The sequence below is a fragment of the Periplaneta americana genome, chromosome 16 (genome assembly GCF_040183065.1).
Source record: "Periplaneta americana isolate PAMFEO1 chromosome 16, P.americana_PAMFEO1_priV1, whole genome shotgun sequence".
Taxonomy (NCBI): domain Eukaryota; kingdom Metazoa; phylum Arthropoda; class Insecta; order Blattodea; family Blattidae; genus Periplaneta; species Periplaneta americana.
In genome coordinates this window covers 166,385,139-166,395,922 of record NC_091132.1, presented here as the reverse complement: position 1 = coordinate 166,395,922, position 10,784 = coordinate 166,385,139, and the positions used below count along the sequence as shown (strand labels likewise).

General features: G+C 34.8%; 1 non-coding gene across 1 annotated transcript; it reads right to left on the bottom strand.

Annotated features, from left to right (window-relative positions):
- Window positions 1-768: 768 nt before the first annotated feature.
- Window positions 769-840, bottom strand: TRNAC-GCA (transfer RNA cysteine (anticodon GCA)). The gene has a single exon. It is a non-coding gene; the product is annotated as a tRNA-Cys (tRNA).
- Window positions 841-10,784: the final 9,944 nt, after the last annotated feature.

Below are 10,784 nucleotides of genomic sequence, written 5' to 3'. Positions count from 1 at the left end.
TTATCTTTATTATTACATTACAATATTATTTTATATGTTACATTTTCAAAGACAATAAGACATTAAATAATAGCAACAGCACAATTGATCCATATTACTGACACAATTTCAATTAAATAGTTAATATTCAAATTAATAAAAACCTGGTATTTATTTCTAAATTAAACACTGATTGCCACTACTGTCATCCTCTGAGGAGTTTAGTGCTGAGAGGAATGCGGTTCCGACTAGTCTAGCGCGGTACTGGAGTGGGAGGGAACAGTGACAGCGGCAGTCTGGAAGGAAGTACAATCATACTGAAAACATTCGCCCAATTTACGAGAGCAGTATGCCTATTAGTTTTCTAACGTATTTTTGGCGAGATAGAGATACAACCATTCGTACTTACGTGTTCAGAGAAGGAAAGTATTGTAGGAAATTTTATTTATTTATTTATTTATTTATTTATTTATTTATTTTTTATTTATTTATTTATTTATTTATTATTCATTTATTTATTCACTACTTATTTATTATTTATTTTGGTGAAGTTAAGGCCATCAGACCACCAGAAATACAAATACAATAAAATAAATAAAAAGAAAAGTCATAATACAACTACAATAATATAAATGAAAAGAAGAATCATACTATAAAATTTAGTGATTAGTAGAATTGAATTAAATTTGTAAAGTAATAAATTTAAATATATTGTACTGCTGAACTCACTTGAGAAGTATAACTATTGATTTTGTGCGATGAAAGAGTAATGGAAAGGAGAAAAATTCTCTCCGGCGCCGGGATTTGAACCCGGGTTTTCAGCTCTGCGTGCTGACGCTTTATCCACTAAGCCACACCGGATTCCACCCCGGCGTCGGACAGAATCGTCTCAGTTTTTTTAAGTTCCAACTCTTGGGTTCCGGGTTCAAATCCCGGCGCCGGAGAGAATCTTTCTCCGTTCCATTACTCTTTCATCGTATGATGACGCAGAATATCTGCATGGAAATATCATATGTACTTCGGTACATTAAAATAATATGTATTGATTTTATGTTTTAAGATATCACCAACAAATGATTTTCGGATGACATTATAGGAATCTGTTTTTCACGATACCAATCACATATATTCTAAAATTCCAATAGAATAAAACCAAAAATTTTCCACAGCATGTTTCCTCAAAAATGACTTGTAACGATGAAATAATTTAATGAGATAAATAATTGAAATGAGAAGCTATAAATTGTTTATGACAGAAACAGAGTAACAATAAATATTGTCACTGTTTGTGAAATACGAATAAAAGTTTACTAAAAAACGGTAGCGATTGTTCGGGATTTTTAATCCTTTTTTCAGCCACCAACCATAACGGCCCAACCAAGGAAATGTCGTTGGATGTACAGATGAGTATGATGGGGGGAGCGCGAAATTTTCAACTCCAATGAATTTGCAGGGCGCATTTCATTATTAAACATTCAGTCTGATTGGCTTATCAGCTTCATTTACTTTGTTATTAATATAGCAACAAGAATAAATTAAAATTCAAATTGTAAGATTGTGTCTATTATTATTTTTCCAAAATATATGTCTTATTACATCCAAATAAGGAAGAATTATATAGATTTATATAGCGTATTGCGTATTGTATTGTTATAAAATTTAAATAAATGGTAACAAAACAGTGAAAATGTAGCCCAACTAACTTCAATGTTGTTTACAAATAAAATATCTAAGCTTTAATAGAGACTAATATTACGTAGTACTGTGGTAATATTCTTTATTTAGCAGAAGGAATGATCAAACCATTGCGATGTTTTATAGTTTGTATAAATTTCTGTGCTTACACCTTTCTATAACAGCTGCCGTGGTTCGAATTGCATTATGACCTGAGGTATTTGGAAACGGAACTAGTTCCGAAACAATATAAGATTTTTATGATTATTACGTTGTCAGATGCTTGCTGTTATTTCGGAACTGTTCTTGGAACCTTAAAATCTGACTCCATACGTTCAAGTCTTGAAATCGTGAATGCAAATCCATGAAAATAAATTCATGTGATATCCCATTCTGACGTCATGTACTTCTCACATCTTGTGACATCGAATGAAGTTTCTGTAAACACAAACTTATTTTGAGTGAGAATGGGACATTCCATTCTTTTGCTACATTGCCAATTACCTTGTAAATCGATGCAATGAATCGTGAAAAAATTTATTTTATATACTGTCTAGGCTACTTTTTTCTTCTATTTTCAAACACAGAATATGTTCATTTTTAATTGTTAAAACAAGTAGAGTACAATACAAATTGAAAAGTGTAACTTTAGGCAATTCGTTTCTGGACTAGAAATGCAATCTGTATACTGTATTATAACTGTAAGTGTGAACACTTATTTTGTGCGCTACTGTGACTGAATGCATACATTTTGAGGCAACGTGTCGCTGTACACTCCCCTCCCATTCCCCTGGATGTGCACAACACAGTCGTCATTGCGTTCGTAACTCTGAATTGAGGTCTGATCATATTATGCTGTATGTATTACATCGCTTGAGCAGCAAATGCTATACGTACTTATGTTCTTGAAATGGTTGATTAAAAACAAGTCGTAACGAACGATTATCTCAAAACACAGAAGCACCAATCACTTAAACGATCCAAGTAACTGTATCCCTGCCATTTTATAGAGTGTTTTCATATAGATCAAGTAGTAGAAACGATCTCTGGTTCTTACTATTTTATTTGTATTTTAGTTCCTTTCAGTTATATTCGTCTTCCTCATCATAAGGATATTCATCGTAATTTATAACGTCGTAGTGCATTTTGAGGTCATAATATACTCACAATGTATTAAGTTTTCGATTTCGACTTCAATATGTAATGTGAAAGCTCTCCTTGTGCTCTGCTAAAATACTAAAATGTAATAAAAATAAATTACGTATGACAGAAAGACAAGTGCGTCGTTTTTGATCCGATGATAAGGTACACGTCTTCGCGTTCAAAGAAGACCGTGGTTTGATTCATGACGTAGAGCAGTCGTGGCGAAAATGTGACTCACGAGGACATTGTGGGTCGCAATGATAGCTATGCATTTCTCTTGCTTCCTACCTTCCCCAATCCCCACTCTCTCACTCACTGGAGTCAAACTCCGTTCCATTTGTATTTGTCTGTAACCTGTTAGTGGCGTATCGTCGCAATCTTTCTCTCGAAACCATGTACCTCTACAAAATCGAAAGTTTCAAGTAGGATGGGAGGATGCATTTCTTTGCTGCCAATATGATGAGAATATTAAATGTATGATTTGTTCACAAGTATTACGAGGAAAACGGTTGTATAACATAAAACGGCATTATACTACATGTCACTCATGAAACATTAAGGGTGGTATTCATAGACATTTCGCAGCACGCGCTACGAGCGTACTAAGCTAGCCCCGGCTATCCACTGGTTACTAGTACAGAATTCAAATCATATCCTATCGCTAACACTGGTTTATGAATACGAAAAACGCTGATAATCCACCGAAAGCCCGCGCTAAAAATATCTATGAATACGGCCCTTAAAGATTAAATGTTATTATTATTGTTATTATCATTATTATTATTATTATTATTATTATTATCATCATCATCATCATCATCATCTCTGTACTTCGATCCTTTTTCAGCAGATGTATGAATACTGTGGTTAGACCTTCAATTTACAATGTGATGTTAAATGAAAGCTAGATGTAAGGACTTGACAAATGTTGAACGTTTCAAATCTTTGCCAAAAAATAAATATCTGAAGCTTCGTTCTTTCGCTTGCTCTTTTGAAGCCATGTTCGCTACAACTTACGTTTGTGAAAAATTATTTTCAACAATTAAAATAGTAAAAACCAAATTTATATCACGACTGACAGACAAATATCTTCGTGATCAACTACGACTGGCAGTAAGTGGCATCATTCCTGATTTTGAAACTCTGTCGCAGAGACATTCTGAATACAGTTATGTTTAGGTTGTGGTAATGTGTCCTACGTTTTATTGTTCATTTCTTTCTTCGTTACACGTACTAAACATTAGTTTGTAGCCTTATACTGTATAAAATTATATTTAAGTGCTTGACGTAAGGACAATGAAAAGCCGTTAATAAGTCAGTTGCTTCACTTCCCCTTTGGGTGTCCGCCTCCCTCCGTAGGTGCTATGCACGTTGCAGGTTACAGAATGGCTCGACGCATGATCACATTTTCGCCACGGCTGACGTAGAGAAAGGAAGATTCTTCTTTCGTTCGTATTTGTCCCTTCTCATATGCTGTCCAGTGTTGACTCAGCTCTGGTCCTATGCCGTGCTGACCACATGACCAGAGAGGCTAGTTATTTGAGCCTGTCTCTAGTATCGATCCAGAGCAATACCACTTCAACGACATAGTACAGTAACTCAGCATTAAAATGTGGACGTAAGGCAGACGAAGTAAGAAATAAAGGGAGAAAAAAGTGGAGCAAAATTTCCGTGACGTCATGTCTTGTACGTTAAAGCAGTAACTGATATTTTCTTTTTTCCAAAACAAGGGAATCAAGATCTACATGAATATAGGATAATGAAGTAAATTACAGGTAACTGTTTAACTTAAATCTAGTTGCTCGTTCCTCCCTACATACTTCTAAAACTAGTAGTATAGTTTTATCCGAGTCTTTCGTTTGCATTCATTCTTGTAAATATGGAGTCAAATGGGCCCGTTCATTAAACCACAAGCGCTGACTGTGAGCAAAGCAGATCGTGGCTTCATTTTGGACATTCCTAACTTTTAGAAACATGTAAGTCGGAACGTAGTTCGAAAGTGTTTTACCATATATGAGAAACAAAAATTACAAGGTCAAAAACGATACTGTAAATGACGAAAAAAGACTGACCGCGGTGAAACCGTCTATAGCGTTAATATCTGTAGATGCAGTAACTAACGTTTGTGTCATTATTAGAGTTATCTTTAAATAACTTGAAAACGATTCGAGATATCACAAAACGGATTGCACCACTGTCTTTCTCAGAAACTTTCACATGATTTTGATTACCTACATGACCCTCTTTCCATTTAAAATGTCAAAGTTGCATTCAAAATGGCGACTTTTGAGATAGCTGAGGGCTAGAATCGAATGTGTCACTGGTAGAGCATTTGGTCTTACAAATACTGGTAACACCTATAGTAATCGAAAATCAAGCACAAGGAAGATATTTATATGGTTCCATATTTTTTATTCATCCCGAATTTAAAATAGATTATTACGTCTAATTCTTATGTTGTTGATATTTGTGTGTTATGTTATATTACCGACGTTTATTTTATTTACACCGGCTTAATTAAATGTATTAGTGGAAATTCATAAGACACTCTCTCATCAAAATCGTCAAATTCGCTTAAAAGACTGCAATCTTCTCAATTTATGAACAGCAGTACCATGATATTAAACGAAGGAAAAAATTTGTAGTGTACCGTAGTAACTTCAGAGGGCATTGCTGTCGCGAAGAATAGTTTCAATGTTTTATACATTTATGAAGATATATTATATAAATCTAGATATCAGATATTTAATATTTATAATTGACATAATTGATGAGTTTAATTTACAATATTATTAAACATGAAATCAGATATTACAAATAATTTATATAAGCAATGAAACTTTAAGATTGATTGGTGGAAAGTCATGTGACGTAATGAAAGTTGAACATCGGGATCCGAATAACGTCCAGGTGGACAGTACCGTCGGTGTTTTAGGGTTATTTGAGGTCTCGAGCTTGGAGGGTTCAGTTCGACAGTGAGGAGTAGCGTAACGAAGAATCCGGCAGTGTGTGGGGACTACAGAGTGCGATATATTTGCTGTCTTGGTATTTGTGTATTTTTTAAAACGATACAAAAGTGAATTTCGTATAGGCAACGTCAAAATTTCAGTGATACGATACAAAAATAGTCAGAGATTATTAAATATTTGTTCTTTACAGGTTTTTTAGTCTGTTCTTCTTGATGTGATGAATCATTAAGTTAAAATACTATGAATGCTTATATTTTTACTTAGTTTGGATTTAACTAATGGAATTTAAAACTAATATTTCTGAAATTGTCTCGAAATCAAAAAATAATTGAAAGTTACAAAATCGTCAATGGTTCAAATTTAACTGTAAAATACGCTCTGTGAAAGCGAAGTATAGATTGCTTGCAATTACTTGACGTAATATAATAGACAGTAATAGCCTATAAACTGGAGTATCAATTCCAGGTATTATACCAGAAGCCGGTACATATAGTTTTTATTCAGTGAATATGCAACTGAAACTACAAACGAAACTTTATTCATAATTAACTCACGAAGGATTAAATTCGTTCAATAAGAATTTTCTATTAATGAATTTTTGCTGGTTTCAGCATTGTCTTCAGGAATCGAGATTTCCAGTTTGTATTTGAAACTGTTCCTCTGAATGGGACACGATTAGTGGTCATGACGTTAGTCCACTTTCTTTCCACTGGAAATTCTTCAGTATTGAAATACATAAATCACATTTCATGTTCATACTTCGAAGGACACTACTTTACACAGACTAACAACTAATTCTATCTTCCATGTGTTGTAGCTCTGGTTATAGTCTAGTAGTTCGTAGTTTTTTAGTTTTTTGTTAGCCTGTAGTTGCATAGTTTGAGGTGAATGGTTGATCTATTTTCAATTGCACACGGCATTTAACCCGTATAACACTTGGTGGTGGACATTTTGAACAGACTAAGTATTGAACATTGAACGTGATACATTTAAAATTAATTCCGTTATTTCTGTAGAAGACTTTAGTCTAGTAGTCGCAAAGATTTAGATTAAGTAGGAAACTCTACTTGACGTGTACATCGTACTTTTATACGGATGTTTACAATAATAAATATTTCATTCCTACATATTTCTTTTGAAAACCGTAGACTTTCATTTATATATTGGTCAAATTGTCCTAAATCTGAATTTTTTTGTTTTTAATTATCAGCAACATGTTTTGACAAAATTTCAACAAAAATGAATCCATTTAAAAAATGAATCAAACATTCATATATGACACGTAGACCTACGCAATAACCGCAAGTTAAGATGCGTCCTAAGTCGATAAAATGTGGAAATTGCGAAAGCATATTGGAGAAAATACGTAAATTTATCAGTGTTGAATTTACGTAAGGTTTCTAAGAAACGTTAAATTGAAATTATTGGAACCTTACTACCAACGTAAATTCTCTGCAATATAAATTTATGAAGGTGAACTTGATAACATTTCTTACTTTTAATAAAGTTATACATAGTACATATTCACAACTATTAGCACAGGATGCATCGTCTAAAATTTAAAATTGCGGCCTTAGCACTTCCATATATCGTGTTCATAAATCCTAACGGCAAATATATGAATTCCCTGCAGTTTGAACATAGCACGTTTCGAAGCTCGAGACTATCAAACAGGAGATTACAATATTGAGGTAAGATATAAGTAGTCGCTAAAACAGAATTTGTCAAAATCAGAACAAGTGGTTAAACCTCCGTAACACCGCACACTACACATGCCTCGGCTTCGCTATTCAGCTCTCCCCTTTAGCCAAACTCGCCTGTAACAAAAGATAAATCAGACTTCAGTCCCGCGTGTACTGTGGGGAGATATCGAAATTTGCCCCAATGAAATTTTTTCATTAACTTGTGATCGTATTTTTCAGAAAACGGACAACCGACTCTGGATATGGGGAAGTCGTCTTTCCTAAAGCCGAGATATTTCAACTTCCATGGAGCATTTATTACACATCCTGAACTCTGAAGAGGATTACTGAAGTAAGTTGGGTTCTACTTTCTATAACACAGCTTTACTGATGCTTAAAGCATCTTAATTCAGACGTGCTTCTAAAATAATTTCTCCGAAATATTATCGGGTTTTTAGATTAATACTATATACAAATTCCAATAGTACAGAACATTAGAGCATTTGGTACTCGTTGCGTGTAAAATAATGGTAAAATGGCCTATCTTAAAGTAGTTATAAATGTAAATCTATGTATGTAATTCGCCATTCTAATATGCGTGTACACATTAAATTTTAAAATAAAGAATGGTTACTGTAGAATAAATCGTCCCCTTTTCGCTCTTTCGCACATCGAAGTTATAGCCACTAAACGCTTATAATTACTAAAAGACACCCTACCAAAATTATTAATGTATCAGCAATATTATGGGCATAGGGTTTATACCAATCTTCCCCGCCAAAAAGAAAAGAGACTGAAGATTACTACAAGCTCTAACACCATAATATTAGATCCATTAATAGGTAATGTTTCAGTATCCATAAGCTGTGAGTGGCTAAAATATCAATTCAGTGTGCTGTAATAGATGAATAGTGCACCTAAACAGGCATATGAATTTATAAAATTGCTATAAATTAAAAAATATGGATTTTGAGTGGAAATATTTACTCTAGAGCAACCATCCTTTCTTAATATAAAGCTAGATGTGTATACACACCGCTAAAAAATTAGAGTTGCGAAGTAGTATTATATTTAGGATTACTTGAAGAGACTATTTTTACCATTATTTTGCAAGAGATAAATACAAACTCCTCTTAGCACTTGGGGCCCCAAATCTGCAACATTCCAAGGAAACTTGGGATGAAATTGTCTAATGAAGTGTCTATGGCATTATTTGCAGATTCAAAAATCGCTCCAAACCCGGAAGAACGCCTGATGGGTCAGCTTCGCCTGCCCTCCTCAAGTTGGACATCACTATAAGTTTCAACATCAGTTCCAGAGGAGTCCTCCACGAATAGTAGGACTGCACATGTTGTCACTTATTGCCTTATGCTCAGTAAGGGTCGCTGGCTGAATCCCTCAGATCTTCGCGAACCACTCCAGGCAAAGTGGTTGTAGTTCCGTTGTAGGACTTAGTTTGTAAGCGTCAAGTTGTCTGGCCTGATTCGAGATGTCGCTGCATAATTAAGGACGTAGTGCATTGTTGTGTATTTTGTTGTGCTTTTGTTTGATGTTCTCGTCGTTGGTCAGGTTGTTAGGCTCGCGAATATTTGAGGGTGTTTCAGGGTGTTACTTGTAAGACGTGCCAATGTGCTGGGTTGCATTGGTAGAGCAGCGCATCGGCAGGCTGTATGAGACTTGGCAACGGGTTCAGCCAGAGGCGGACATAAGGCAATCGAGTGGAGAGGTCTACAGTAATCTATTCCAAATTTTTTAAATTTGATTTAAATTTGATTTTTCAGACTCAAACTCGGCACTTTTTAGTATATCATTAAATGCATTGTGAGGTCATTACTTTATTCCAATTTTTATCTCATATCAATTTCAGTTACTTGAATAAAACTTTGCACTTATTATATAATTAAGTGCACTGACGTAATATAAAATAAATGCATTAAGATGCAATAAATCGTTAATTAAAGAGCACTTTGTCATGGATGACAAAAATAGCAAAACCATAAAGAAGACCTCTTCACGGAATCTATCGGCATGCGTCAGGGATAGGGTTGGTGCTGAAGCACTTCATTCGACCTCGAGTGATGAGTATGGCACTAAACTCTAACCTAACTAGTTCATTTAAGAGTAGCTGGATATCTTCTGAAAACAAAATTCTCTTCACGTACACTTAGAATTGATCTGGTTAATTTACACACTAATTAATCAGCATCTCCTGACAAATACTTGGCATGTGTGGTATGAAATTATTAATTCACAGAAGGTATCCGTACAGTGTAATTGACGCATGCAATGGATTCGTCCCCTTAAATTTGTAGAGAAGCAGCAAAATTTCGATCGTAAACATATTGGAGCATAATTAAATGTAAAGTGTATGATAAATAGTAAATACAATTATTGAAGCTTAGACTTGAATAGAGATTTGCAGTATACTCATACTTAAATAATATAATAAATATTCATATGTTAATGTAATCAAGTAACTGAGAATTTATAAATAGATGATTCAGTTATAATGTTAAAGTAATGCAGTAGTTTTAAGTATTGATAATAATGAAGAAAGCAATGTTTGATAATTGCTGGTGCACATTGTTTACGATCGTGTCAGCTCGCTCTGTTGCTGTGGATCTCGCCGGTGTGCCGGCAGCCGGGCGGTGAGCGGAGTTATCTTCCGGCCTGGAGATGTGTGTGTTCGCGCCTTTATCGCGTTCTTCGACTCTCGCATAGCTAACCAGCCCCCGTAGGTAGAGTTAGAAGGCGTGCGCAGATGCATGTTCAGGCGTGAGGAGATGCTACGTGAGCCATCATTGCCAATTTCTTCCAAATTTAAAACATTACTAGAAAGTAGTGGCGGACCGTTGTTAACTTCCCCTTCATGATCCTGTGACTCAACGTGTCGAAGGGGTGGCAACAAGGAAATGTGCCGGAATCACGAATTTATATGTACACTTAATGATATGTGTGTTTATTTCTGAAAGGATTTCATGAGAATGACGTCAAATCAAATTGGGTTAAACTATTAAATTTTCCCTCTAAGATGTAACTAAATACATAAAATACTCTTGAGATTATAAAATGCTTTGGTAAAAGTATAACACTTGATTAGGAGAGATGTTAATCCTACGTACAGAACAAAACCAAAGGATGAACTCCTTTTTTGTAAATTGCGTAATGTGAAGTGGTTTCCCTTTCCTTGAACCAAGAACATCAGACACAATAACCTAGAGATACTCCTTTTGCACGTATTAATGAATGGATGTATTGCCCCTATAATCCCTCGTGCTGGCTGGCTTGTAATTAAGTACTTCAGTTTGTTAGAGGTCAAGGTACAAATTCTACATCA